Source organism: Schistocerca americana, chromosome 5 (genome assembly GCF_021461395.2).
Source record: "Schistocerca americana isolate TAMUIC-IGC-003095 chromosome 5, iqSchAmer2.1, whole genome shotgun sequence".
Classification (NCBI taxonomy): Eukaryota; Metazoa; Arthropoda; class Insecta; order Orthoptera; family Acrididae; genus Schistocerca; species Schistocerca americana.
The window spans coordinates 39,453,671-39,460,976 of NC_060123.1; the positions used below are offsets into that span (position 1 = coordinate 39,453,671).

Consider the following 7,306-nt stretch of genomic DNA (forward strand, 5'->3'; position numbering starts at 1 on the left):
TGTGTGAATTCCTAAGGGACGAAACTGCTTAGGTCATCGGTCCCTAGACTTAACCACTGAAGTGTCGGCAGAAGTGCCAACACTGTGTTGTTTGAGGAAGCCGAAATGCACGCTATAAGCCACGCAGGCTGGCGTGAGGTCTGAAACAGGATACGCAATGAATGCTATAAAGAAAAGTACGTAGCTTCTGGAATACTTAACTTTAATCCACAATTGGGGAACATTGGTCTTGTTGATACAGTATTATCATTTCAATATAACTTGGTGATGGCGCCTTGCTAGGTCGTAGCAATTGACTTAGCTGAAGGCTATGCTAACTATCTTCTCGGCAAATGAGAGAGTCTTCGTCAGTGTAGCATCGCTAGCAAAGTCCGCTGTACAACTGGGGCGAGTGCTAGTAAGTCTCTCTAGACCTGCCGTGTGGCGGCGCTCGGTCTGCAATTACTGACAGTGGCGACACGCGGGTCCGTCGTATACTAGCGGACCGCGGCCGATTTAAACGGCTACCACCTAGCAAGTGTGGTGTCTGGTGGTGACACCACATCCTCCCCCGCAAATCGGGGAACGGTGGATTTATAAGGCTTCCGCCCGCCGTGGGGAGGACCCCATGTTGGCGTATGCGACGAGGTGGGGAGCCTAACAACAGGCGAGGCTGTGCCACCCGCATCCGGCCATTCGGTCCGAGGGGAGCTAGGAAACGCCTGAAAACCTAGTCCAGGGTGCACGCCAACATGCGGGTTATGCGCCCTAAGATAGTCAGGAGGGGCCGAAGGGTTGACCTCCATCGAGTCGGAGCACCGGACGGGCGAAGACGACATCTGGTCCGGAGCGGGCAAGAGTTCCATGTCGGAGGACAGCTGGTCACGGGAAGCGATCGGCGGCGCGTGACCCAGGGAGGCGCCCGGCGGCAGCAGCGACGCGTCCACTGCGGGCGGCCCCGGCGGCGGCTGCGGCGGCGGCGGCGACGCGTCGCCATGGGGCAAAATGGAAGGCAGCGTCGGTAACACCTGGGGATGAGGCGAGCCAGTAGATGGGTCCCCAGGTCGCTGACCGGACGGCACCGTCGCTGAAAGCAGACGGGGAGCGGCAGAACCCGTGCGACGCCAGAGGCCCCCAAAACCAAATACATAGCGCGGCCGGGGCAGCGAAGATTGCGTCCTGCGAGCCATCGCTGTGAACCGCGATAGTTGCGATAGTATACAACGTCGCCTGGAGCAAAAGCAGGCGTCTGCCGCTGCACAGGAACCTGATGTGGCGGATGCAACAAAGACATCAAGGTTCGGTGAGGACGACCGTGCAACAACTCAGCCGGCGAGCGACCATCTCGGGGCTGAGAGCGATACGATGACAAAAAGAGCAACAACGCGTCCTCCCGAGAATGCGACTCTTTCAACTTCAACATCTGTGACTTGAAAGTCCGGACCAATCGTTCAGCGGCACCGTTTGACTGAGGCGAAACCGGCGCGGATGTCAGATGTTGAATACCATTGGCCTTGCAGAATGACTGAAATTCTGCGGACATGAATTGTGGGCCATTGTCGGAAACTATAGTCTGTGGAAGACCTTCAATGCAAAAGATAGCAGATAACGCTTGGATGGTGGCAGATGACGTCGTGGAAGAGATCCGGACAACAAAATTGAAAATTACTGAAATAAATCTAAACCAAACAAGTTCACAGCAGAAGAAGAACGAAGGACGTAAAATGAGACAAGTTTTGTTTGTCCCTTGTATGTTGCAAAAAGGCTGCACTGTCCTAACACAGGAATAGGCTGACCTGAATATGTAGTTAACTGAACATGTGCGGCACGCAACGGAGGTGTGCCCAGTTATTTGTACGTGTCTTTATTGATCAATGAAACTGCAGCTCCGGTATCGAGCTGGAATGGTATTACGTTGCCATTAATGTCCAAGTCTACAAAAAGTTTATTGTCCTGCTGACGACAAGAGCGACTGTCTCGTGCAACGTGAACAGACACTGGTACAGAAGCACTAGCGACTTGACGGGATTTCCGTCGACGTCGACGCACACTTTTTGTGGGACGAACACAGTCACTGTTAGAAAGAGTGGCACTGGGTGGAGTGGAATTAACTAGATGAATGTCCATGGGCGAAGGTTCACGAGCCTGAGTGTTCTTGGTTCGATTCCGGCGCAAAGCAAAGGGCCTGGAATCGTTGTGAGTGTCCGATCTGAGCTTTTTCTGGCAAACACTCTCAACATGTCCTTTTTTATTACAGAAAAAGCAAATAGCTTGGCGCGACGCGCAAGTCTCACGCGAATGTCTAGTAGCACACCGCGGGCATGATTTCACTGCATTTGTATGCTGGCGCGGCACACCTGGTTTAGAGCGTGGCGGCAGCTGCGCAGAAGTGCGCGAGGGCAGTCCACCGGGCCGTGCAGCGCGCCCGGCGGGCCGGTTAATTTTACACACGGCTGGCGAAATTGTAAATGATTCCTGTGCAAAGTCAAGCGTGTCTTGCCTATCCAATATGTCTATCACTTGTTGAAGGGGGGGATTGACTAGTTTCAAAATTTGCTCCCATATACGAACATCAGAAACATTCTGTGCAATTGCATCAGGTACCATAGTATCTGAATAAGGGAGTCCACATTCACACTCAAAAGCACAATCCCTTGTAAGGCCTTGAAAAGTCGCAACCCACTCCCGATTAGTCTGACCGACCGTACGTTTTGTACGAAAGAACGTATACCGTTTTGCAACTACATTAACTGATTCCTTGAAATAGGCATCTAAAGCAGACAAAATTTCTTCGTAGGACAGAGTTGCTACGTCGCGTCGGGGAAATAATTTCACTATCACACGGTACGTTTGCAGCCCTACACGCGCCAATAAATGAGGCTGCCGCTCGTTACCTTGAATTCTGCAGGCGGCGAGATGAAATCCACATTGGCGTGACCACTCCGTCCAGGTTTCCATCGCCGCATCGAAGTGTCGAAACGGCGGTGCAACTGCATGTTGTGGCTGCGGGAGCGGTGGAGCGGCGGCTGCCGCATCGTTTTGCATTGCACGTTGACCCTGGACGAGCTGTCCAAGGGCATTCAATAACGCCTGCGTCTGCTGATTCTGCAAGCGATAAAATTCGGACAGTACATCTGGAGGTTGTGGCGAAGCCATGACACAAGTAAATTAGAGCAATACGACCATCCCATCCTCGTCGCCAATATGAAGTGTCAGCAGAAGTGCCAACACCGTGTTGTTTGAGGAAGCCGAAATGCACGCTATAAGCTCACGCAGGATGGCGTGAGGTCTGAAACAGGATACGTAATGAATGCTATAAAGAAAAGTACGTAGCTGCTGGAATACTTAACTTTAATCCACAATTGGGGAACATTGGTCTTGTTGATACAGTATTATCATTTCAATATAACTTGGTGATGGCGCCTTGCTAGGTCGTAGCAATTGACTTAGCTGAAGGCTATGCTAACCATCTTCTCGGCAAATGAGAGAGTCTTCGTCAGTGTCTGTTGCTAGCAAAGTCGGCTGTACAACTGGGGCGAGTGCCAGTACGTCTCTATACACCTGCCGTGTGGCGGCGCTCGGTCTGCAATTACTGACAGTGGTGACACGCGGGTCCGTCGTATACTAGCGGACCGCGGCCGATTTAAAAGGCTACCACCTAGCAAGTGTGGTGTCTGGCGGTGATACCACACACACTACTTAAACTAACATATGTTAAGAACAACACACACACCCATGCCCGAGGGAGGACTCAAACCTCCCGCGGGAATCGCCGCGAAGTCAGTGACAGGACGCTTCAAACCGCAGGGCTATTCCACGCGGCCAGACGCTTCCACTTTAGTATATCTTCTATGTCATCAGTAAGAAACACATATTTTTTCACGAAGATCATGAACAAAATTAATGGTCGAATGCAAACTATTTTGCCCGCATCTCGTGGTCGTGTGGTAGCGTTCTCGCTTCCCACGCCTGGGTTCCCGGGTTCGATTCCCGGCGGGGTCAGGGATTTTCTCTGCCTCGTGATGGCTGGGTGTTGTGTGCTGTCCTTAGGTTGGTTAGGTTTAAGTAGTTCTAAGTTCTAGGGGACTGATGACCACAGATGTTAAGTCCCATAGTGCTCAGAGCCATTTTTTTGTAAACTATTTTGAACGACAGGTAACCTGTACATCTTGCTCATTGACATTTGGCTTGCTTCTCTGGCATTTGACAAGAGTAGAGTTTGAGAATTTGGGTTTTGGAGGCAATCATACAGTGAAAACTTTTATAAGGAGATGTCTTAGGTTCTGGTGAATCTTCTAGGTTGTGGTCCTTGAAAATTTTTCTTTCCTAATATTTCGTCCAAAGCTCTATTTGACATCTTCAGACGTGCTCGTGGCTCTTGTGAATCTTGCCGACTGACTGGCACTCGACATTCGGCAGCTGGCAGACGGAAAGTCTGAGCGGTACCACGGGCATCTCTGCAGATGCCCAGTGCAGCTTTGGACGGAACGTTAGGGACGAACAAGTTTTGTGGACCAGAATCATACAATCTGGAAGATATCAAATTAATGGTTTTAGTTATATAAGTTACATAAGTTCATAATATTGTTCCCATCTCACACTTCAAAGACATACATTTGAAGCAGATTTGGCTTCAATCATTTCAAAATCGATGCAGAACGGCCCTTATGGAAGTCATGATGAGTTGAAAGTTATATCTTGTGGTTTTATGTTGACAATCTAGTAAATCGAAACTGGAAGCACAATAAAAAGATTAAACTTGTCTTTTACAGCATGACTTACGTAAAATACGTCACAGGAGTGGGGCATCGCCTGTGGAAAGTAATATGTATCCATACTAATATACACTACTGGCCATTAAAACTGCTACACCACGAACATGACGTGCTACAGACGCAAAATTTAAGCAACAGGAAGAAGATGCTGTGATATGCAAATGTTTAGCTTTTCAGAGCATTCACACAAGGTCGGCGCCGTTGGCTACACCTACGACGTGCTGACATGAGAAAAGTTTCCAACCGATTTCTCATACACAAACATCAGTTGACCGGCGTTACCTGGTGAAACGTTGTTGTGATGCCTCGTGTAAGGAGGAGAAATGCGTACCATCACGTTTCCGACTTTGATAAATGTCGGATTGTAGCCTATCGCGATTGCGGTTTATCGTATCGCGACACTGCTGCTGCCTTTGGTCGAGATCCAATGACTGTTAGCAGAATATGGAATCGGTGGGTTCAGGAGGGTAATACGGAATGCCGTACTGGATCCCAACGGCCTCGATCGCTAGCAGTCGAAATGACAGGCATCTTATCCGCATGACTGGAATGGATCGTGCAGCCACGTCTCGATCCCTGAGTCAACAGATGGGGACGTTTGCAAGACAACAACCATCTGCACGAACAGTTCGACGACGTTTGCAGCAGCATGGACTATCAGCTCGGAGACCATGGCTGCGGTTACCCTTGACGCTGCATCACAGACAGGAGCGCCTGCAATGGTGTACTCAACGACGAACCTGGGTGCACGAATGGCAAAACGTCATTTTTTCTGATGAATCCATGTTCTGTTTACAGCATCATGATGGTCGCATCCGTGTTTGGCGACATCGCGGTGAACGTACATTGGAAGCGTGTATTCGTTATCGCTATACTGGCGTACCACCCGGCGTGATGGTATGGGGTGCCATTGGTTACACGTCTCAGCCACCTCTTGTTCGCATTGACGACACTTTGAACAGTGGACGTTAGAGGTTCAGATGTATTACGACCCGTGGCTGTACCCTTCAATCGATCCCTGCGAAACCCTACATTTCAGCAGGATAACGCACGATCGCATGTTTGCAGGTCCTATACGGGCCTTTCTGGATACAGAAAATGTTCGACTGCTGCCCTGGCCAGCCAATTCTCCAGATCTCTCACCAATTGAAAACGTCTGGTTAATGGTAGCCGAGCAACTGGTTCGTCAAAATACGTCAGTCACTAATCTTGATGAACTGTGGTATCATGTTGAAGCTGCACGGGCAGCTGTACCTGTACACGCCATCCAAGCTCTGTTTGACTCAATGGCCAGGCGTATCAAGGCCGTTATTACGGCCAGAGGTAGTTGTTCTGGGTACTGATTTCTCAGGATCTATGCACCAAAATTGCGTGGAAATGTAATCACATGTCAGTTCTAGTATAATATATTTGTCCATGAATACCTGCTTGTCTTCTGCATTTCTTCTTGGTGTAGCGATTTTAATGGCCAGTAGTGTAGTTTCCATCACCACTGGAAGAGAATGATGTCATGGCTCTTTACGACTCTTGCTTTAGGCTTCTGTCTGATTAGCTATCCCATTTTCGCGGCAGTAAAATACTGAGCTGTTACTGGAAGAATTACACAATAGGCTTAGAAGATACCTGGCCTGTTTCCAAGTAATGGGCTTGAAGTTGAAGTTGAGAAATCTGGGTGGACTAGTCGTAATAGTGTAATAAATGCGAAAGTAGCTCTGCCAGTCACCTTTCCAGGACTAAATCGCTGAACCGATTACAATGAAATATGCTTGAACCCTGACGAAGAATATAGAGTACTTTAGAAAGGAAAACAAAGGAAAAAATTCTTTTTGTACCTCGGTGAACATGAAATTATTAAACTGGCTGCGTAATGTATACGTGATTTAGTGTATAGCTACTTCAATAGCACAGCAACGGCCTTGCCGCAGTGGATACACCGGTTCTCGTCAGATCACCGAAGTTAAGCACTGTCGGGCGTGGCCGGCACTTGGACGGGTGACCATCCGGGCCGCCGTGCACTGTTGCCATTTTTCGCGGTGAACTCAGCCTCGTGATGCCAACTGAGGAGCTACTCGACCGAATAGTTGCGGCTCCGGTCAAAGAAAACCATCGTAACGACCGGGAGAGCGGTGTGCTGTCCACACGCCCCTCCTATCCGCGTCCTCACCTGAGGATGACACGGCGGTCGGATGGTACCGATGGGGCACTTGTGGCTTGAAGAAGGAGTGCTTTTACTTCAATAGCAAGATAGATGCACACTACCGCAATACCGCTCTTCAAGCACCACTCGGCAGGTTGCTGTGCATATGCACATCACTAGGTAAGCTTAGTCGAACAGGCAAACAAGTGAGGGTAGCTGATGTTATTGCACGTACAATAGCTTACTACTTCACCAGCAGTCATCATAACAGAACTACTGATACACAAGTGCAACAGCGGGTAACACCTGGTTATTTCATACAGGGTGAAAAGTATTTAAACCGACAAACTCTGGGAGGCTGTGGGGGACATCAAAACAAATATTTTTCCCTAATGTCATTTTTTCCTATGACGAG

The 7,306-nt window shown here is 49.2% G+C and overlaps 1 pseudogene; it reads left to right on the top strand.

Moving 5' to 3' along the window:
- The first annotated feature begins 6,660 nt into the window (after positions 1-6,660).
- On the top strand, positions 6,661-6,778 carry LOC124617372 (annotated as a pseudogene).
- Positions 6,779-7,306: the final 528 nt, after the last annotated feature.